Below are 17,391 nucleotides of genomic sequence, written 5' to 3' on the forward strand. Positions count from 1 at the left end.
ATGACACCAATGCACAGTAAAAAGCCATGGCGCGGCGCCGTGGCTTAGCTGGTCATAGCGCCTGTCTAGTAAACAGGAATTCCTGGGTTCAAATCCCAGCGGTGCCTTTCCTTTATGTAAGCAGTTGTTAGGTCATGACATTCAGCCTCATGCTGAAGAGCAACTGTCAAAACTTTAACACATACTGGGCTCTGTGGCGCAATGGATAGCGCATTGGACTTCTAGACGCAGGTGTGTGGCCATTCAAAGGTTGTGGGTTCGAGTACCACCAGAGTCGTTTTTTCTTTGAAAACAACAAAATTCATCGCTCCTCACTAATGACACCAATGCACAGTAAAAAGCCATGGCGCGGCGCCGTGGCTTAGCTGGTCATAGCGCCTGTCTAGTAAACAGGAAGTCCTGGGTTCAAATCCCAGCGGTGCCTTTCTATTATGTAAGCAGTTGTTAGGTCATGACATTCAGCCTCATGCTGAAGAGCAACTGTCAAAACTTTAACACATACTGGGCTCTGTGGCGCAATGGATAGCGCATTGGACTTCTAGACGCAGGTGTGTGGCCATTCAAAGGTTGTGGGTTCGAGTCCCACCAGAGTCGTTTTTTCTTTGAAAACAACAAAATTCATCGCTCCTCACTAATTACACCAATCCACAGTAAAAAGCCATGGCGTGGCGCCGTGGCTTAGCTGGTCATAGCGCCTGTCTAGTAAACAGGAAGTCCTGGGTTCAAATTCCAGCGGTGCCTTTCTATTATGTAAGCAGTTGTTAGGTCATGACATTCAGCCTCATGCTGAAGAGCAACTGTCAAAACTTTAACACATACTGGGCTCTGTGGAGCAATGGATAGTGCATTGGACTTCTAGACGCAGGTGTGTGGCCATTCAAAGGTTGTGGGTTCGAGTACCACCAGAGTTGTTTTTTCTTTGAAAACAACAAAATTCATCGCTCCTCACTAATGACACCAATGCACAGTAAAAAGCCATGGCGCGGCGCCGTGGCTTAGCTGGTCATAGCGCCTGTCTAGTAAACAGGAAGTCCTGGGTTCAAATCCCGGCGTGCCTTTCCTTTATGTAAGCAGTTGTTAGGTCATGACATTTAGCCTCCTGCTGAAGAGCAACTGTCAAAACTTTAACACATACTGGGCTCTGTGGCGCAATGGATAGCGCATTGGACTTCTAGATGCAGGTGTGTGGCCATTCAAAGGTTGTGGGTTCGAGTCCCACCCGAGTCATTTTTTCTTTGAAAACAACAAAATTCATCACTCCTCACTAATGACACCAATGCACAGTAAAAAGCCATGGCGCGGCGCCGTGGCTTAGCTGGTCATAGCGCCTGTCTAGTAAACAGGAAGTCCTGGGTTCAAATCCCAGCGGTGCCTTTCCTTTATGTAAGCAGTTGTTAGGTCATGACATTTAGCCTCCTGCTGAAGAGCAACTGTCAAAACTTTAACACATACTGGGCTCCGTGGCGCAATGGATAGCGCATTGGACTTCTAGACGCAGGTGTGTGGCCATTCAAAGGTTGTGGGTTCGAGTCCCATGGCGCGGCGCCGTGGCTTAGCTGGTTATAGCGCCTGTCTAGTAAACAGGAAGTCCTGGGTTCAAATCCCAGCTGTGCCTTTCTATTATGTAAGCAGTTGTTAGGTCATGACATTCAGCCTCATGCTGAAGAGCAACTGTCAAAACTTTAACACATACTGGGCTCTGTGGCGCAATGGATAGCGCATTGGACTTCTAGACGCAGGTGTGTGGCCATTCAAAGGTTGTGGGTTCGAGTACCACCAGAGTCGTTTTTTCTTTGAAAACAACAAAATTCATCGCTCCTCACTAATGACACCAATCCACAGTAAAAAGCCATGGCGTGGCGCCGTGGCTTAGCTGGTCATAGCGCCTGTCTAGTAAACAGGAAGTCCTGGGTTCAAATCCCAGCGGTGCCTTTCTATTATGTAAGCAGTTGTTAGGTCATGACATTCAGCCTCATGCTGAAGAGCAACTGTCAAAACTTTAACACATACTGGGCTCTGTGGCGCAATGGATAGCGCATTGGACTTCTAGACGCAGGTGTGTGGCCATTCAAAGGTTGTGGGTTCGAGTCCCACCAGAGTCGTTTTTGCTTTGAAAACAACAAAATTCATCGCTCCTCACTAATGACACCAATCCACAGTAAAAAGCCATGGCGTGGCGCCGTGGCTTAGCTGGTCATAGCGCCTGTCTAGTAAACAGGAAGTCCTGGGTTCAAATTCCAGCGGTGCCTTTCTATTATGTAAGCAGTTGTTAGGTCATGACATTCAGCCTCATGCTGAAGAGCAACTGTCAAAACTTTAACACATACTGGGCTCTGTGGAGCAATGGATAGCGCATTGGACTTCTAGACGCAGGTGTGTGGCCATTCAAAGGTTGTGGGTTCGAGTACCACCAGAGTCGTTTTTTCTTTGAAAACAACAAAATTCATCGCTCCTCACTAATGACACCAATGCACAGTAAAAAGCCATGGCGCGGCGCCGTGGCTTAGCTGGTCATAGCGCCTGTCTAGTAAACAGGAAGTCCTGGGTTCAAATCCCAGCGGTGCCTTTCCTTTATGTAGGCAGTTGTTAGGTCATGACATTCAGCCTCATGCTGAAGAGCAACTGTCAAAACTTTAACACATACTGGGCTCTGTGGCGCAATGGATAGCGCATTGGACTTCTAGACGCAGGTGTGTGGCCATTCAAAGGTTGTGGGTTCGAGTCCCACCAGAGTCGTTTTTTCTTTGAAAACAACAAAATTCATCGCTCCTCACTAATTACACCAATCCACAGTAAAAAGCCATGGCGTGGCGCCGTGGCTTAGCTGGTCATAGCGCCTGTCTAGTAAACAGGAAGTCCTGGGTTCAAATTCCAGCGGTGCCTTTCTATTATGTAAGCAGTTGTTAGGTCATGACATTCAGCCTCATGCTGAAGAGCAACTGTCAAAACTTTAACACATACTGGGCTCTGTGGAGCAATGGATAGCGCATTGGACTTCTAGACGCAGGTGTGTGGCCATTCAAAGGTTGTGGGTTCGAGTACCACCAGAGTCGTTTTTTCTTTGAAAACAACAAAATTCATCGCTCCTCACTAATGACACCAATGCACAGTAAAAAGCCATGGCGCGGCGCCGTGGCTTAGCTGGTCATAGCGCCTGTCTAGTAAACAGGAAGTCCTGGGTTCAAATCCCAGCGGTGCCTTTCCTTTATGTAAGCAGTTGTTAGGTCATGACATTTAGCCTCCTGCTGAAGAGCAACTGTCAAAACTTTAACACATACTGGGCTCTGTGGCGCAATGGATAGCGCATTGGACTTCTAGATGCAGGTGTGTGGCCATTCAAAGGTTGTGGGTTCGAGTCCCACCCGAGTCATTTTTTCTTTGAAAACAACAAAATTCATCACTCCTCACTAATGACACCAATGCACAGTAAAAAGCCATGGCGCGGCGCCGTGGCTTAGCTGGTCATAGCGCCTGTCTAGTAAACAGGAATTCCTGGGTTCAAATCCCAGCGGTGCCTTTCCTTTATGTAAGCAGTTGTTAGGTCATGACATTCAGCCTCATGCTGAAGAGCAACTGTCAAAACTTTAACACATACTGGGCTCTGTGGCGCAATGGATAGCGCATTGGACTTCTAGACGCAGGTGTGTGGCCATTCAAAGGTTGTGGGTTCGAGTACCACCAGAGTCGTTTTTTCTTTGAAAACAACAAAATTCCTCGCTCCTCACTAATGACACCAATGCACAGTAAAAAGCCATGGCGCGGCGCCGTGGCTTAGCTGGTCATAGCGCCTGTCTAGTAAACAGGAAGTCCTGGGTTCAAATCCCAGCGGTGCCTTTCTATTATGTAAGCAGTTGTTAGGTCATGACATTCAGCCTCATGCTGAAGAGCAACTGTCAAAACTTTAACACATACTGGGCTCTGTGGCGCAATGGATAGCGCATTGGACTTCTAGACGCAGGTGTGTGGCCATTCAAAGGTTGTGGGTTCGAGTCCCACCAGAGTCGTTTTTTCTTTGAAAACAACAAAATTCATCGCTCCTCACTAATTACACCAATCCACAGTAAAAAGCCATGGCGTGGCGCCGTGGCTTAGCTGGTCATAGCGCCTGTCTAGTAAACAGGAAGTCCTGGGTTCAAATTCCAGCGGTGCCTTTCTATTATGTAAGCAGTTGTTAGGTCATGACATTCAGCCTCATGCTGAAGAGCAACTGTCAAAACTTTAACACATACTGGGCTCTGTGGAGCAATGGATAGTGCATTGGACTTCTAGACGCAGGTGTGTGGCCATTCAAAGGTTGTGGGTTCGAGTACCACCAGAGTTGTTTTTTCTTTGAAAACAACAAAATTCATCGCTCCTCACTAATGACACCAATGCACAGTAAAAAGCCATGGCGCGGCGCCGTGGCTTAGCTGGTCATAGCGCCTGTCTAGTAAACAGGAAGTCCTGTGTTCAAATCCCGGCGTGCCTTTCCTTTATGTAAGCAGTTGTTAGGTCATGACATTTAGCCTCCTGCTGAAGAGCAACTGTCAAAACTTTAACACATACTGGGCTCTGTGGCGCAATGGATAGCGCATTGGACTTCTAGATGCAGGTGTGTGGCCATTCAAAGGTTGTGGGTTCGAGTCCCACCCGAGTCATTTTTTCTTTGAAAACAACAAAATTCATCACTCCTCACTAATGACACCAATGCACAGTAAAAAGCCATGGCGCGGCGCCGTGGCTTAGCTGGTCATAGCGCCTGTCTAGTAAACAGGAAGTCCTGGGTTCAAATCCCAGCGGTGCCTTTCCTTTATGTAAGCAGTTGTTAGGTCATGACATTTAGCCTCCTGCTGAAGAGCAACTGTCAAAACTTTAACACATACTGGGCTCCGTGGCGCAATGGATAGCGCATTGGACTTCTAGACGCAGGTGTGTGGCCATTCAAAGGTTGTGGGTTCGAGTCCCATGGCGCGGCGCCGTGGCTTAGCTGGTTATAGCGCCTGTCTAGTAAACAGGAAGTCCTGGGTTCAAATCCCAGCTGTGCCTTTCTATTATGTAAGCAGTTGTTAGGTCATGACATTCAGCCTCATGCTGAAGAGCAACTGTCAAAACTTTAACACATACTGGGCTCTGTGGCGCAATGGATAGCGCATTGGACTTCTAGACGCAGGTGTGTGGCCATTCAAAGGTTGTGGGTTCGAGTACCACCAGAGTCGTTTTTTCTTTGAAAACAACAAAATTCATCGCTCCTCACTAATGACACCAATCCACAGTAAAAAGCCATGGCGTGGCGCCGTGGCTTAGCTGGTCATAGCGCCTGTCTAGTAAACAGGAAGTCCTGGGTTCAAATCCCAGCGGTGCCTTTCTATTATGTAAGCAGTTGTTAGGTCATGACATTCAGCCTCATGCTGAAGAGCAACTGTCAAAACTTTAACACATACTGGGCTCTGTGGCGCAATGGATAGCGCATTGGACTTCTAGACGCAGGTGTGTGGCCATTCAAAGGTTGTGGGTTCGAGTCCCACCAGAGTCGTTTTTTCTTTGAAAACAACAAAATTCATCGCTCCTCACTAATTACACCAATCCACAGTAAAAAGCCATGGCGTGGCGCCGTGGCTTAGCTGGTCATAGCGCCTGTCTAGTAAACAGGAAGTCCTGGGTTCAAATTCCAGCGGTGCCTTTCTATTATGTAAGCAGTTGTTAGGTCATGACATTCAGCCTCATGCTGAAGAGCAACTGTCAAAACTTTAACACATACTGGGCTCTGTGGAGCAATGGATAGCGCATTGGACTTCTAGACGCAGGTGTGTGGCCATTCAAAGGTTGTGGGTTCGAGTACCACCAGAGTCGTTTTTTCTTTGAAAACAACAAAATTCATCGCTCCTCACTAATGACACCAATGCACAGTAAAAAGCCATGGCGCGGCGCCGTGGCTTAGCTGGTCATAGCGCCTGTCTAGTAAACAGGAAGTCCTGGGTTCAAATCCCGGCGTGCCTTTCCTTTATGTAAGCAGTTGTTAGGTCATGACATTTAGCCTCCTGCTGAAGAGCAACTGTCAAAACTTTAACACATACTGGGCTCTGTGGCGCAATGGATAGCGCATTGGACTTCTAGATGCAGGTGTGTGGCCATTCAAAGGTTGTGGGTTCGAGTCCCACCCGAGTCATTTTTTCTTTGAAAACAACAAAATTCATCACTCCTCACTAATGACACCAATGCACAGTAAAAAGCCATGGCGCGGCGCCGTGGCTTAGCTGGTCATAGCGCCTGTCTAGTAAACAGGAAGTCCTGGGTTCAAATCCCAGCGGTGCCTTTCCTTTATGTAAGCAGTTGTTAGGTCATGACATTTAGCCTCCTGCTGAAGAGCAACTGTCAAAACTTTAACACATACTGGGCTCCGTGGCGCAATGGATAGCGCATTGGACTTCTAGACGCAGGTGTGTGGCCATTCAAAGGTTGTGGGTTCGAGTCCCATGGCGCGGCGCCGTGGCTTAGCTGGTTATAGCGCCTGTCTAGTAAACAGGAAGTCCTGGGTTCAAATCCCAGCTGTGCCTTTCTATTATGTAAGCAGTTGTTAGGTCATGACATTCAGCCTCATGCTGAAGAGCAACTGTCAAAACTTTAACACATACTGGGCTCTGTGGCGCAATGGATAGCGCATTGGACTTCTAGACGCAGGTGTGTGGCCATTCAAAGGTTGTGGGTTCGAGTACCACCAGAGTCGTTTTTTCTTTGAAAACAACAAAATTCATCGCTCCTCACTAATGACACCAATCCACAGTAAAAAGCCATGGCGTGGCGCCGTGGCTTAGCTGGTCATAGCGCCTGTCTAGTAAACAGGAAGTCCTGGGTTCAAATCCCAGCGGTGCCTTTCTATTATGTAAGCAGTTGTTAGGTCATGACATTCAGCCTCATGCTGAAGAGCAACTGTCAAAACTTTAACACATACTGGGCTCCGTGGCGCAATGGATAGCGCATTGGACTTCTAGACGCAGGTGTGTGGCCATTCAAAGGTTGTGGGTTCGAGTCCCATGGCGCGGCGCCGTGGCTTAGCTGGTTATAGCGCCTGTCTAGTAAACAGGAAGTCCTGGGTTCAAATCCCAGCTGTGCCTTTCTATTATGTAAGCAGTTGTTAGGTCATGACATTCAGCCTCATGCTGAAGAGCAACTGTCAAAACTTTAACACATACTGGGCTCTGTGGCGCAATGGATAGCGCATTGGACTTCTAGACGCAGGTGTGTGGCCATTCAAAGGTTGTGGGTTCGAGTACCACCAGAGTCGTTTTTTCTTTGAAAACAACAAAATTCATCGCTCCTCACTAATGACACCAATCCACAGTAAAAAGCCATGGCGTGGCGCCGTGGCTTAGCTGGTCATAGCGCCTGTCTAGTAAACAGGAAGTCCTGGGTTCAAATCCCAGCGGTGCCTTTCTATTATGTAAGCAGTTGTTAGGTCATGACATTCAGCCTCATGCTGAAGAGCAACTGTCAAAACTTTAACACATACTGGGCTCTGTGGCGCAATGGATAGCGCATTGGACTTCTAGACGCAGGTGTGTGGCCATTCAAAGGTTGTGGGTTCGAGTCCCACCAGAGTCGTTTTTGCTTTGAAAACAACAAAATTCATCGCTCCTCACTAATGACACCAATCCACAGTAAAAAGCCATGGCGTGGCGCCGTGGCTTAGCTGGTCATAGCGCCTGTCTAGTAAACAGGAAGTCCTGGGTTCAAATTCCAGCGGTGCCTTTCTATTATGTAAGCAGTTGTTAGGTCATGACATTCAGCCTCATGCTGAAGAGCAACAGTCAAAACTTTAACACATACTGGGCTCTGTGGAGCAATGGATAGCGCATTGGACTTCTAGACGCAGGTGTGTGGCCATTCAAAGGTTGTGGGTTCGAGTACCACCAGAGTCGTTTTTTCTTTGAAAACAACAAAATTCATCGCTCCTCACTAATGACACCAATGCACAGTAAAAAGCCATGGCGCGGCGCCGTGGCTTAGCTGGTCATAGCGCCTGTCTAGTAAACAGGAAGTCCTGGGTTCAAATCCCAGCGGTGCCTTTCCTTTATGTAGGCAGTTGTTAGGTCATGACATTCAGCCTCATGCTGAAGAGCAACTGTCAAAACTTTAACACATACTGGGCTCTGTGGCGCAATGGATAGCGCATTGGACTTCTAGACGCAGGTGTGTGGCCATTCAAAGGTTGTGGGTTCGAGTCCCACCAGAGTCGTTTTTTCTTTGAAAACAACAAAATTCATCGCTCCTCACTAATTACACCAATCCACAGTAAAAAGCCATGGCGTGGCGCCGTGGCTTAGCTGGTCATAGCGCCTGTCTAGTAAACAGGAAGTCCTGGGTTCAAATTCCAGCGGTGCCTTTCTATTATGTAAGCAGTTGTTAGGTCATGACATTCAGCCTCATGCTGAAGAGCAACTGTCAAAACTTTAACACATACTGGGCTCTGTGGAGCAATGGATAGCGCATTGGACTTCTAGACGCAGGTGTGTGGCCATTCAAAGGTTGTGGGTTCGAGTACCACCAGAGTCGTTTTTTCTTTGAAAACAACAAAATTCATCGCTCCTCACTAATGACACCAATGCACAGTAAAAAGCCATGGCGCGGCGCCGTGGCTTAGCTGGTCATAGCGCCTGTCTAGTAAACAGGAAGTCCTGGGTTCAAATTCCAGCGGTGCCTTTCTATTATGTAAGCAGTTGTTAGGTCATGACATTCAGCCTCATGCTGAAGAGCAACTGTCAAAACTTTAACACATACTGGGCTCTGTGGAGCAATGGATAGCGCATTGGACTTCTAGACGCAGGTGTGTGGCCATTCAAAGGTTGTGGGTTCGAGTACCACCAGAGTCGTTTTTTCTTTGAAAACAACAAAATTCATCGCTCCTCACTAATGACACCAATCCACAGTAAAAAGCCATGGCGTGGCGCCGTGGCTTAGCTGGTCATAGCGCCTGTCTAGTAAACAGGAAGTCCTGGGTTCAAATCCCAGCGGTGCCTTTCTATTATGTAAGCAGTTGTTAGGTCATGACATTCAGCCTCATGCTGAAGAGCAACTGTCAAAACTTTAACACATACTGGGCTCTGTGGCGCAATGGATAGCGCATTGGACTTCTAGACGCAGGTGTGTGGCCATTCAAAGGTTGTGGGTTCGAGTCCCACCAGAGTCGTTTTTGCTTTGAAAACAACAAAATTCATCGCTCCTCACTAATGACACCAATCCACAGTAAAAAGCCATGGCGTGGCGCCGTGGCTTAGCTGGTCATAGCGCCTGTCTAGTAAACAGGAAGTCCTGGGTTCAAATTCCAGCGGTGCCTTTCTATTATGTAAGCAGTTGTTAGGTCATGACATTCAGCCTCATGCTGAAGAGCAACTGTCAAAACTTTAACACATACTGGGCTCTGTGGAGCAATGGATAGCGCATTGGACTTCTAGACGCAGGTGTGTGGCCATTCAAAGGTTGTGGGTTCGAGTACCACCAGAGTCGTTTTTTCTTTGAAAACAACAAAATTCATCGCTCCTCACTAATGACACCAATGCACAGTAAAAAGCCATGGCGCGGCGCCGTGGCTTAGCTGGTCATAGCGCCTGTCTAGTAAACAGGAAGTCCTGGGTTCAAATCCCAGCGGTGCCTTTCCTTTATGTAGGCAGTTGTTAGGTCATGACATTCAGCCTCATGCTGAAGAGCAACTGTCAAAACTTTAACACATACTGGGCTCTGTGGCGCAATGGATAGCGCTTTGGACTTCTAGACGCAGGTGTGTGGCCATTCAAAGGTTGTGGGTTCGAGTCCCACCAGAGTCGTTTTTTCTTTGAAAACAACAAAATTCATCGCTCCTCACTAATTACACCAATCCACAGTAAAAAGCCATGGCGTGGCGCCGTGGCTTAGCTGGTCATAGCGCCTGTCTAGTAAACAGGAAGTCCTGGGTTCAAATTCCAGCGGTGCCTTTCTATTATGTAAGCAGTTGTTAGGTCATGACATTCAGCCTCATGCTGAAGAGCAACTGTCAAAACTTTAACACATACTGGGCTCTGTGGAGCAATGGATAGCGCATTGGACTTCTAGACGCAGGTGTGTGGCCATTCAAAGGTTGTGGGTTCGAGTACCACCAGAGTCGTTTTTTCTTTGAAAACAACAAAATTCATCGCTCCTCACTAATGACACCAATGCACAGTAAAAAGCCATGGTGCGGCGCCGTGGCTTAGCTGGTCATAGCGCCTGTCTAGTAAACAGGAAGTCCTGGGTTCAAATCCCAGCGGTGCCTTTCCTTTATGTAAGCAGTTGTTAGGTCATGACATTTAGCCTCCTGCTGAAGAGCAACTGTCAAAACTTTAACACATACTGGGCTCTGTGGCGCAATGGATAGCGCATTGGACTTCTAGATGCAGGTGTGTGGCCATTCAAAGGTTGTGGGTTCGAGTCCCACCCGAGTCATTTTTTCTTTGAAAACAACAAAATTCATCACTCCTCACTAATGACTCCAATGCACAGTAAAAAGCCATGGCGCAGCGCCGTGGCTTAGCTGGTCATAGCGCCTGTCTAGTAAACAGGAAGTCCTGGGTTCAAATCCCAGCGGTGCCTTTCCTTTATGTAAGCAGTTGTTAGGTCATGACATTTAGCCTCCTGCTGAAGAGCAACTGTCAAAACTTTAACACATACTGGGCTCCGTGGCGCAATGGATAGCGCATTGGACTTCTAGACGCAGGTGTGTGGCCATTCAAAGGTTGTGGGTTCGAGTCCCATGGCGCGGCGCCGTGGCTTAGCTGGTTATAGCGCCTGTCTAGTAAACAGGAAGTCCTGGGTTCAAATCCCAGCTGTGCCTTTCTATTATGTAAGCAGTTGTTAGGTCATGACATTCAGCCTCATGCTGAAGAGCAACTGTCAAAACTTTAACACATACTGGGCTCTGTGGCGCAATGGATAGCGCATTGGACTTCTAGACGCAGGTGTGTGGCCATTCAAAGGTTGTGGGTTCGAGTACCACCAGAGTCGTTTTTTCTTTGAAAACAACAAAATTCATCGCTCCTCACTAATGACACCAATCCACAGTAAAAAGCCATGGCGTGGCGCCGTGGCTTAGCTGGTCATAGCGCCTGTCTAGTAAACAGGAAGTCCTGGGTTCAAATCCCAGCGGTGCCTTTCTATTATGTAAGCAGTTGTTAGGTCATGACATTCAGCCTCATGCTGAAGAGCAACTGTCAAAACTTTAACACATACTGGGCTCTGTGGCGCAATGGATAGCGCATTGGACTTCTAGACGCAGGTGTGTGGCCATTCAAAGGTTGTGGGTTCGAGTCCCACCAGAGTCGTTTTTGCTTTGAAAACAACAAAATTCATCGCTCCTCACTAATGACACCAATCCACAGTAAAAAGCCATGGCGTGGCGCTGTGGCTTAGCTGGTCATAGCGCCTGTCTAGTAAACAGGAAGTCCTGGGTTCAAATTCCAGCGGTGCCTTTCTATTATGTAAGCAGTTGTTAGGTCATGACATTCAGCCTCATGCTGAAGAGCAACTGTCAAAACTTTAACACATACTGGGCTCTGTGGAGCAATGGATAGCGCATTGGACTTCTAGACGCAGGTGTGTGGCCATTCAAAGGTTGTGGGTTCGAGTACCACCAGAGTCGTTTTTTCTTTGAAAACAACAAAATTCATCGCTCCTCACTAATGACACCAATGCACAGTAAAAAGCCATGGCGCGGCGCCGTGGCTTAGCTGGTCATAGCGCCTGTCTAGTAAACAGGAAGTCCTGGGTTCAAATCCCAGCGGTGCCTTTCCTTTATGTAGGCAGTTGTTAGGTCATGACATTTAGCCTCATGCTGAAGAGCAACTGTCAAAACTTTAACACAAACTGGGCTTTGTGGCGCAATGGATAGCGCATTGGACTTCTAGACGCAGGTGTGTGGCCATTCAAAGGTTGTGGGTTCGAGTCCCACCCGAGTCATTTTTTCTTTGAAAACAACAAAATTCATCGCTCCTCACTAATGACACCAATGCACAGTAAAAAGCCATGGCGCGGCGCCGTGGCTTAGCTGGTCATAGCGCCTGTCTAGTAAACAGGAAGTCCTGGGTTCAAATCCCAGCGGTGCCTTTCCTTTATGTAAGCAGTTGTTAGGTCATGACATTTAGCCTCCTGCTGAAGAGCAACTGTCAAAACTTTAACACATACTGGGCTCTGTGGCGCAATGGATAGCGCATTGGACTTCTAGACGCAGGTGTGTGGCCATTCAAAGGTTGTGGGTTCGAGTCCCACCAGAGTCGTTTTTGCTTTGAAAACAACAAAATTCATCGCTCCTCACTAATGACACCAATCCACAGTAAAAAGCCATGGCGTGGCGCCGTGGCTTAGCTGGTCATAGCGCCTGTCTAGTAAACAGGAAGTCCTGGGTTCAAATTCCAGCGGTGCCTTTCTATTATGTAAGCAGTTGTTAGGTCATGACATTCAGCCTCATGCTGAAGAGCAACTGTCAAAACTTTAACACATACTGGGCTCTGTGGAGCAATGGATAGCGCATTGGACTTCTAGACGCAGGTGTGTGGCCATTCAAAGGTTGTGGGTTCGAGTACCACCAGAGTCGTTTTTTCTTTGAAAACAACAAAATTCATCGCTCCTCACTAATGACACCAATGCACAGTAAAAAGCCATGGCGCGGCGCCGTGGCTTAGCTGGTCATAGCGCCTGTCTAGTAAACAGGAAGTCCTGGGTTCAAATCCCAGCGGTGCCTTTCCTTTATGTAAGCAGTTGTTAGGTCATGACATTTAGCCTCCTGCTGAAGAGCAACTGTCAAAACTTTAACACATACTGGGCTCTGTGGCGCAATGGATAGCGCATTGGACTTCTAGACGCAGGTGTGTGGCCATTCAAAGGTTGTGGGTTCGAGTCCCATGGCGCGGCGCCGTGGCTTAGCTGGTCATAGCGCCTGTCTAGTAAACAGGAAGTCCTGGGTTCAAATCCCAGCGGTGCCTTTCTATTATGTAAGCAGTTGTTAGGTCATGACATTCAGCCTCATGCTGAAGAGCAACTGTCAAAACTTTAACACATACTGGGCTCTGTGGCGCAATGGATAGCGCATTGGACTTCTAGACGCAGGTGTGTGGCCATTCAAAGGTTGTGGGTTCGAGTCCCACCAGAGTCGTTTTTTCTTTGAAAACAACAAAATTCATCGCTCCTCACTAATGACACCAATCCACAGTAAAAAGCCATGGCGTGGCGCCGTGGCTTAGCTGGTCATAGCGCCTGTCTAGTAAACAGGAAGTCCTGGGTTCAAATTCCAGCGGTGCCTTTCTATTATGTAAGCAGTTGTTAGGTCATGACATTCAGCCTCATGCTGAAGAGCAACTGTCAAAACTTTAACACATACTGGGCTCTGTGGAGCAATGGATAGCGCATTGGACTTCTAGACGCAGGTGTGTGGCCATTCAAAGGTTGTGGGTTCGAGTACCACCAGAGTCGTTTTTTCTTTGAAAACAACAAAATTCATCGCTCCTCACTAATGACACCAATGCACAGTAAAAAGCCATGGCGCGGCGCCGTGGCTTAGCTGGTCATAGCGCCTGTCTAGTAAACAGGAAGTCCTGGGTTCAAATCCCAGCGGTGCCTTTCCTTTATGTAGGCAGTTGTTAGGTCATGACATTCAGCCTCATGCTGAAGAGCAACTGTCAAAACTTTAACACATACTGGGCTCTGTGGCGCAATGGATAGCGCATTGGACTTCTAGACGCAGGTGTGTGGCCATTCAAAGGTTGTGGGTTCGAGTCCCACCAGAGTCGTTTTTTCTTTGAAAACAACAAAATTCATCGCTCCTCACTAATTACACCAATCCACAGTAAAAAGCCATGGCGTGGCGCCGTGGCTTAGCTGGTCATAGCGCCTGTCTAGTAAACAGGAAGTCCTGGGTTCAAATTCCAGCGGTGCCTTTCTATTATGTAAGCAGTTGTTAGGTCATGACATTCAGCCTCATGCTGAAGAGCAACTGTCAAAACTTTAACACATACTGGGCTCTGTGGAGCAATGGATAGCGCATTGGACTTCTAGACGCAGGTGTGTGGCCATTCAAAGGTTGTGGGTTCGAGTACCACCAGAGTCGTTTTTTCTTTGAAAACAACAAAATTCATCGCTCCTCACTAATGACACCAATGCACAGTAAAAAGCCATGGCGCGGCGCCGTGGCTTAGCTGGTCATAGCGCCTGTCTAGTAAACAGGAAGTCCTGGGTTCAAATCCCAGCGGTGCCTTTCCTTTATGTAAGCAGTTGTTAGGTCATGACATTTAGCCTCCTGCTGAAGAGCAACTGTCAAAACTTTAACACATACTGGGCTCTGTGGCGCAATGGATAGCGCATTGGACTTCTAGATGCAGGTGTGTGGCCATTCAAAGGTTGTGGGTTCGAGTCCCACCCGAGTCATTTTTTCTTTGAAAACAACAAAATTCATCACTCCTCACTAATGACACCAATGCACAGTAAAAAGCCATGGCGCGGCGCCGTGGCTTAGCTGGTCATAGCGCCTGTCTAGTAAACAGGAAGTCCTGGGTTCAAATCCCAGCGGTGCCTTTCCTTTATGTAAGCAGTTGTTAGGTCATGACATTTAGCCTCCTGCTGAAGAGCAACTGTCAAAACTTTAACACATACTGGGCTCCGTGGCGCAATGGATAGCGCATTGGACTTCTAGATGCAGGTGTGTGGCCATTCAAAGGTTGTGGGTTCGAGTCCCATGGCGCGGCGCCGTGGCTTAGCTGGTCATAGCGCCTGTCTAGTAAACAGGAATTCCTGGGTTCAAATCCCAGCGGTGCCTTTCCTTTATGTAAGCAGTTGTTAGGTCATGACATTCAGCCTCATGCTGAAGAGCAACTGTCAAAACTTTAACACATACTGGGCTCTGTGGCGCAATGGATAGCGCATTGGACTTCTAGACGCAGGTGTGTGGCCATTCAAAGGTTGTGGGTTCGAGTACCACCAGAGTCGTTTTTTCTTTGAAAACAACAAAATTCATCGCTCCTCACTAATGACACCAATGCACAGTAAAAAGCCATGGCGCGGCGCCGTGGCTTAGCTGGTCATAGCGCCTGTCTAGTAAACAGGAAGTCCTGGGTTCAAATCCCAGCGGTGCCTTTCCTTTATGTAGGCAGTTGTTAGGTCATGACATTCAGCCTCATGCTGAAGAGCAACTGTCAAAACTTTAACACAAACTGGGCTTTGTGGCGCAATGGATAGCGCATTGGACTTCTAGACGCAGGTGTGTGGCCATTCAAAGGTTGTGGGTTCGAGTCCCACCCGAGTCATTTTTTCTTTGAAAACAACAAAATTCATCGCTCCTCACTAATGACACCAATGCACAGTAAAAAGCCATGGCGCGGCGCCGTGGCTTAGCTGGTCATAGCGCCTGTCTAGTAAACAGGAAGTCCTGGGTTCAAATCCCAGCGGTGCCTTTCCTTTATGTAAGCAGTTGTTAGGTCATGACATTTAGCCTCCTGCTGAAGAGCAACTGTCAAAACTTTAACACATACTGGGCTCTGTGGCGCAATGGATAGCGCATTGGACTTCTAGACGCAGGTGTGTGGCCATTCAAAGGTTGTGGGTTCGAGTCCCACCAGAGTCGTTTTTGCTTTGAAAACAACAAAATTCATCGCTGGGCTCTGTGGAGCAATGGATAGCGCATTGGACTTCTAGACGCAGGTGTGTGGCCATTCAAAGGTTGTGGGTTCGAGTACCACCAGAGTCATTTTTTCTTTGAAAACAACAAAATTCATCACTCCTCACTAATGACACCAATGCACAGTAAAAAGCCATGGCGCGGCGCCGTGGCTTAGCTGGTCATAGCGCCTGTCTAGTAAACAGGAAGTCCTGGGTTCAAATCCCAGCGGTGCCTTTCCTTTATGTAAGCAGTTGTTAGGTCATGACATTTAGCCTCCTGCTGAAGAGCAACTGTCAAAACTTTAACACATACTGGGCTCCGTGGCGCAATGGATAGCGCATTGGACTTCTAGACGCAGGTGTGTGGCCATTCAAAGGTTGTGGGTTCGAGTCCCATGGCGCGGCGCCGTGGCTTAGCTGGTTATAGCGCCTGTCTAGTAAACAGGAAGTCCTGGGTTCAAATCCCAGCTGTGCCTTTCTATTATGTAAGCAGTTGTTAGGTCATGACATTCAGCCTCATGCTGAAGAGCAACTGTCAAAACTTTAACACATACTGGGCTCTGTGGCGCAATGGATAGCGCATTGGACTTCTAGACGCAGGTGTGTGGCCATTCAAAGGTTGTGGGTTCGAGTACCACCAGAGTCGTTTTTTCTTTGAAAACAACAAAATTCATCGCTCCTCACTAATGACACCAATCCACAGTAAAAAGCCATGGCGTGGCGCCGTGGCTTAGCTGGTCATAGCGCCTGTCTAGTAAACAGGAAGTCCTGGGTTCAAATCCCAGCGGTGCCTTTCTATTATGTAAGCAGTTGTTAGGTCATGACATTCAGCCTCATGCTGAAGAGCAACTGTCAAAACTTTAACACATACTGGGCTCTGTGGCGCAATGGATAGCGCATTGGACTTCTAGACGCAGGTGTGTGGCCATTCAAAGGTTGTGGGTTCGAGTCCCACCAGAGTCGTTTTTGCTTTGAAAACAACAAAATTCATCGCTCCTCACTAATGACACCAATCCACAGTAAAAAGCCATGGCGTGGCGCCGTGGCTTAGCTGGTCATAGCGCCTGTCTAGTAAACAGGAAGTCCTGGGTTCAAATTCCAGCAGTGCCTTTCTATTATGTAAGCAGTTGTTAGGTCATGACATTCAGCCTCATGCTGAAGAGCAACTGTCAAAACTTTAACACATACTGGGCTCTGTGGAGCAATGGATAGCGCATTGGACTTCTAGACGCAGGTGTGTGGCCATTCAAAGGTTGTGGGTTCGAGTACCACCAGAGTCGTTTTTTCTTTGAAAACAACAAAATTCATCGCTCCTCACTAATGACACCAATGCACAGTAAAAAGCCATGGCGCGGCGCCGTGGCTTAGCTGGTCATAGCGCCTGTCTAGTAAACAGGAAGTCCTGGGTTCAAATCCCAGCGGTGCCTTTCCTTTATGTAGGCAGTTGTTAGGTCATGACATTCAGCCTCATGCTGAAGAGCAACTGTCAAAACTTTAACACATACTGGGCTCTGTGGCGCAATGGATAGCGCATTGGACTTCTAGACGCAGGTGTGTGGCCATTCAAAGGTTGTGGGTTCGAGTCCCACCAGAGTCGTTTTTTCTTTGAAAACAACAAAATTCATCGCTCCTCACTAATTACACCAATCCACAGTAAAAAGCCATGGCGTGGCGCCGTGGCTTAGCTGGTCATAGCGCCTGTCTAGTAAACAGGAAGTCCTGGGTTCAAATTCCAGCGGTGCCTTTCTATTATGTAAGCAGTTG

The 17,391-nt window shown here is 47.9% G+C and overlaps 44 non-coding genes across 44 annotated transcripts; all 44 read left to right on the forward strand.

The window, feature by feature from the left end:
- Nucleotides 1–350: 350 nt before the first annotated feature.
- Nucleotides 351–424, forward strand: trnat-agu (transfer RNA threonine (anticodon AGU)). The gene has a single exon. It is a non-coding gene; the product is annotated as a tRNA-Thr (tRNA).
- Nucleotides 425–504: 80 nt separating this feature from the next.
- On the forward strand, nt 505–594 carry trnar-ucu (transfer RNA arginine (anticodon UCU)). The gene is given in 2 exon segments: nt 505–541; nt 559–594. It is a non-coding gene; the product is annotated as a tRNA-Arg (tRNA).
- Nucleotides 595–1,300: 706 nt separating this feature from the next.
- trnat-agu (transfer RNA threonine (anticodon AGU)) lies at nt 1,301–1,374 on the forward strand. The gene has a single exon. It is a non-coding gene; the product is annotated as a tRNA-Thr (tRNA).
- Nucleotides 1,375–1,858: 484 nt separating this feature from the next.
- Nucleotides 1,859–1,932, forward strand: trnat-agu (transfer RNA threonine (anticodon AGU)). Its single transcript has one exon. It is a non-coding gene; the product is annotated as a tRNA-Thr (tRNA).
- Nucleotides 1,933–2,012: 80 nt separating this feature from the next.
- On the forward strand, nt 2,013–2,102 carry trnar-ucu (transfer RNA arginine (anticodon UCU)). Its single transcript is given in 2 exon segments — nt 2,013–2,049; nt 2,067–2,102. It is a non-coding gene; the product is annotated as a tRNA-Arg (tRNA).
- Nucleotides 2,103–2,492: 390 nt separating this feature from the next.
- On the forward strand, nt 2,493–2,566 carry trnat-agu (transfer RNA threonine (anticodon AGU)). The gene has a single exon. It is a non-coding gene; the product is annotated as a tRNA-Thr (tRNA).
- Nucleotides 2,567–2,646: 80 nt separating this feature from the next.
- Nucleotides 2,647–2,736, forward strand: trnar-ucu (transfer RNA arginine (anticodon UCU)). The gene is given in 2 exon segments: nt 2,647–2,683; nt 2,701–2,736. It is a non-coding gene; the product is annotated as a tRNA-Arg (tRNA).
- Nucleotides 2,737–3,126: 390 nt separating this feature from the next.
- Nucleotides 3,127–3,200, forward strand: trnat-agu (transfer RNA threonine (anticodon AGU)). Its single transcript has one exon. It is a non-coding gene; the product is annotated as a tRNA-Thr (tRNA).
- Nucleotides 3,201–3,760: 560 nt separating this feature from the next.
- Nucleotides 3,761–3,834, forward strand: trnat-agu (transfer RNA threonine (anticodon AGU)). The gene has a single exon. It is a non-coding gene; the product is annotated as a tRNA-Thr (tRNA).
- Nucleotides 3,835–3,914: 80 nt separating this feature from the next.
- Nucleotides 3,915–4,004, forward strand: trnar-ucu (transfer RNA arginine (anticodon UCU)). The gene is given in 2 exon segments: nt 3,915–3,951; nt 3,969–4,004. It is a non-coding gene; the product is annotated as a tRNA-Arg (tRNA).
- A 706-nt stretch (nt 4,005–4,710) lies between these two features.
- Nucleotides 4,711–4,784, forward strand: trnat-agu (transfer RNA threonine (anticodon AGU)). Its single transcript has one exon. It is a non-coding gene; the product is annotated as a tRNA-Thr (tRNA).
- Nucleotides 4,785–5,268: 484 nt separating this feature from the next.
- Nucleotides 5,269–5,342, forward strand: trnat-agu (transfer RNA threonine (anticodon AGU)). Its single transcript has one exon. It is a non-coding gene; the product is annotated as a tRNA-Thr (tRNA).
- An 80-nt stretch (nt 5,343–5,422) lies between these two features.
- Nucleotides 5,423–5,512, forward strand: trnar-ucu (transfer RNA arginine (anticodon UCU)). Its single transcript is given in 2 exon segments — nt 5,423–5,459; nt 5,477–5,512. It is a non-coding gene; the product is annotated as a tRNA-Arg (tRNA).
- Nucleotides 5,513–6,218: 706 nt separating this feature from the next.
- Nucleotides 6,219–6,292, forward strand: trnat-agu (transfer RNA threonine (anticodon AGU)). The gene has a single exon. It is a non-coding gene; the product is annotated as a tRNA-Thr (tRNA).
- A 484-nt stretch (nt 6,293–6,776) lies between these two features.
- Nucleotides 6,777–6,850, forward strand: trnat-agu (transfer RNA threonine (anticodon AGU)). Its single transcript has one exon. It is a non-coding gene; the product is annotated as a tRNA-Thr (tRNA).
- Nucleotides 6,851–7,334: 484 nt separating this feature from the next.
- Nucleotides 7,335–7,408, forward strand: trnat-agu (transfer RNA threonine (anticodon AGU)). The gene has a single exon. It is a non-coding gene; the product is annotated as a tRNA-Thr (tRNA).
- Nucleotides 7,409–7,488: 80 nt separating this feature from the next.
- Nucleotides 7,489–7,578, forward strand: trnar-ucu (transfer RNA arginine (anticodon UCU)). Its single transcript is given in 2 exon segments — nt 7,489–7,525; nt 7,543–7,578. It is a non-coding gene; the product is annotated as a tRNA-Arg (tRNA).
- Nucleotides 7,579–7,968: 390 nt separating this feature from the next.
- On the forward strand, nt 7,969–8,042 carry trnat-agu (transfer RNA threonine (anticodon AGU)). Its single transcript has one exon. It is a non-coding gene; the product is annotated as a tRNA-Thr (tRNA).
- An 80-nt stretch (nt 8,043–8,122) lies between these two features.
- Nucleotides 8,123–8,212, forward strand: trnar-ucu (transfer RNA arginine (anticodon UCU)). Its single transcript is given in 2 exon segments — nt 8,123–8,159; nt 8,177–8,212. It is a non-coding gene; the product is annotated as a tRNA-Arg (tRNA).
- Nucleotides 8,213–8,919: 707 nt separating this feature from the next.
- On the forward strand, nt 8,920–8,993 carry trnat-agu (transfer RNA threonine (anticodon AGU)). The gene has a single exon. It is a non-coding gene; the product is annotated as a tRNA-Thr (tRNA).
- Nucleotides 8,994–9,073: 80 nt separating this feature from the next.
- trnar-ucu (transfer RNA arginine (anticodon UCU)) lies at nt 9,074–9,163 on the forward strand. Its single transcript is given in 2 exon segments — nt 9,074–9,110; nt 9,128–9,163. It is a non-coding gene; the product is annotated as a tRNA-Arg (tRNA).
- A 390-nt stretch (nt 9,164–9,553) lies between these two features.
- On the forward strand, nt 9,554–9,627 carry trnat-agu (transfer RNA threonine (anticodon AGU)). Its single transcript has one exon. It is a non-coding gene; the product is annotated as a tRNA-Thr (tRNA).
- An 80-nt stretch (nt 9,628–9,707) lies between these two features.
- Nucleotides 9,708–9,797, forward strand: trnar-ucu (transfer RNA arginine (anticodon UCU)). The gene is given in 2 exon segments: nt 9,708–9,744; nt 9,762–9,797. It is a non-coding gene; the product is annotated as a tRNA-Arg (tRNA).
- A 390-nt stretch (nt 9,798–10,187) lies between these two features.
- trnat-agu (transfer RNA threonine (anticodon AGU)) lies at nt 10,188–10,261 on the forward strand. Its single transcript has one exon. It is a non-coding gene; the product is annotated as a tRNA-Thr (tRNA).
- Nucleotides 10,262–11,062: 801 nt separating this feature from the next.
- On the forward strand, nt 11,063–11,136 carry trnat-agu (transfer RNA threonine (anticodon AGU)). Its single transcript has one exon. It is a non-coding gene; the product is annotated as a tRNA-Thr (tRNA).
- Nucleotides 11,137–11,216: 80 nt separating this feature from the next.
- On the forward strand, nt 11,217–11,306 carry trnar-ucu (transfer RNA arginine (anticodon UCU)). Its single transcript is given in 2 exon segments — nt 11,217–11,253; nt 11,271–11,306. It is a non-coding gene; the product is annotated as a tRNA-Arg (tRNA).
- Nucleotides 11,307–11,696: 390 nt separating this feature from the next.
- Nucleotides 11,697–11,770, forward strand: trnat-agu (transfer RNA threonine (anticodon AGU)). The gene has a single exon. It is a non-coding gene; the product is annotated as a tRNA-Thr (tRNA).
- A 243-nt stretch (nt 11,771–12,013) lies between these two features.
- On the forward strand, nt 12,014–12,087 carry trnat-agu (transfer RNA threonine (anticodon AGU)). Its single transcript has one exon. It is a non-coding gene; the product is annotated as a tRNA-Thr (tRNA).
- Nucleotides 12,088–12,167: 80 nt separating this feature from the next.
- Nucleotides 12,168–12,257, forward strand: trnar-ucu (transfer RNA arginine (anticodon UCU)). The gene is given in 2 exon segments: nt 12,168–12,204; nt 12,222–12,257. It is a non-coding gene; the product is annotated as a tRNA-Arg (tRNA).
- Nucleotides 12,258–12,647: 390 nt separating this feature from the next.
- trnat-agu (transfer RNA threonine (anticodon AGU)) lies at nt 12,648–12,721 on the forward strand. The gene has a single exon. It is a non-coding gene; the product is annotated as a tRNA-Thr (tRNA).
- A 167-nt stretch (nt 12,722–12,888) lies between these two features.
- On the forward strand, nt 12,889–12,962 carry trnat-agu (transfer RNA threonine (anticodon AGU)). Its single transcript has one exon. It is a non-coding gene; the product is annotated as a tRNA-Thr (tRNA).
- An 80-nt stretch (nt 12,963–13,042) lies between these two features.
- On the forward strand, nt 13,043–13,132 carry trnar-ucu (transfer RNA arginine (anticodon UCU)). Its single transcript is given in 2 exon segments — nt 13,043–13,079; nt 13,097–13,132. It is a non-coding gene; the product is annotated as a tRNA-Arg (tRNA).
- A 390-nt stretch (nt 13,133–13,522) lies between these two features.
- trnat-agu (transfer RNA threonine (anticodon AGU)) lies at nt 13,523–13,596 on the forward strand. The gene has a single exon. It is a non-coding gene; the product is annotated as a tRNA-Thr (tRNA).
- Nucleotides 13,597–13,676: 80 nt separating this feature from the next.
- trnar-ucu (transfer RNA arginine (anticodon UCU)) lies at nt 13,677–13,766 on the forward strand. Its single transcript is given in 2 exon segments — nt 13,677–13,713; nt 13,731–13,766. It is a non-coding gene; the product is annotated as a tRNA-Arg (tRNA).
- A 390-nt stretch (nt 13,767–14,156) lies between these two features.
- trnat-agu (transfer RNA threonine (anticodon AGU)) lies at nt 14,157–14,230 on the forward strand. Its single transcript has one exon. It is a non-coding gene; the product is annotated as a tRNA-Thr (tRNA).
- A 243-nt stretch (nt 14,231–14,473) lies between these two features.
- trnat-agu (transfer RNA threonine (anticodon AGU)) lies at nt 14,474–14,547 on the forward strand. Its single transcript has one exon. It is a non-coding gene; the product is annotated as a tRNA-Thr (tRNA).
- Nucleotides 14,548–15,031: 484 nt separating this feature from the next.
- Nucleotides 15,032–15,105, forward strand: trnat-agu (transfer RNA threonine (anticodon AGU)). The gene has a single exon. It is a non-coding gene; the product is annotated as a tRNA-Thr (tRNA).
- A 243-nt stretch (nt 15,106–15,348) lies between these two features.
- Nucleotides 15,349–15,422, forward strand: trnat-agu (transfer RNA threonine (anticodon AGU)). The gene has a single exon. It is a non-coding gene; the product is annotated as a tRNA-Thr (tRNA).
- An 80-nt stretch (nt 15,423–15,502) lies between these two features.
- trnar-ucu (transfer RNA arginine (anticodon UCU)) lies at nt 15,503–15,592 on the forward strand. Its single transcript is given in 2 exon segments — nt 15,503–15,539; nt 15,557–15,592. It is a non-coding gene; the product is annotated as a tRNA-Arg (tRNA).
- Nucleotides 15,593–15,788: 196 nt separating this feature from the next.
- On the forward strand, nt 15,789–15,862 carry trnat-agu (transfer RNA threonine (anticodon AGU)). The gene has a single exon. It is a non-coding gene; the product is annotated as a tRNA-Thr (tRNA).
- A 484-nt stretch (nt 15,863–16,346) lies between these two features.
- On the forward strand, nt 16,347–16,420 carry trnat-agu (transfer RNA threonine (anticodon AGU)). The gene has a single exon. It is a non-coding gene; the product is annotated as a tRNA-Thr (tRNA).
- Nucleotides 16,421–16,500: 80 nt separating this feature from the next.
- trnar-ucu (transfer RNA arginine (anticodon UCU)) lies at nt 16,501–16,590 on the forward strand. The gene is given in 2 exon segments: nt 16,501–16,537; nt 16,555–16,590. It is a non-coding gene; the product is annotated as a tRNA-Arg (tRNA).
- Nucleotides 16,591–16,980: 390 nt separating this feature from the next.
- Nucleotides 16,981–17,054, forward strand: trnat-agu (transfer RNA threonine (anticodon AGU)). The gene has a single exon. It is a non-coding gene; the product is annotated as a tRNA-Thr (tRNA).
- An 80-nt stretch (nt 17,055–17,134) lies between these two features.
- trnar-ucu (transfer RNA arginine (anticodon UCU)) lies at nt 17,135–17,224 on the forward strand. The gene is given in 2 exon segments: nt 17,135–17,171; nt 17,189–17,224. It is a non-coding gene; the product is annotated as a tRNA-Arg (tRNA).
- The last annotated feature ends 167 nt before the right edge of the window (nt 17,225–17,391 follow it).

This window comes from Brachyhypopomus gauderio, chromosome 7 (genome assembly GCF_052324685.1).
Source record: "Brachyhypopomus gauderio isolate BG-103 chromosome 7, BGAUD_0.2, whole genome shotgun sequence".
NCBI classification, from domain to species: Eukaryota; Metazoa; Chordata; class Actinopteri; order Gymnotiformes; family Hypopomidae; genus Brachyhypopomus; species Brachyhypopomus gauderio.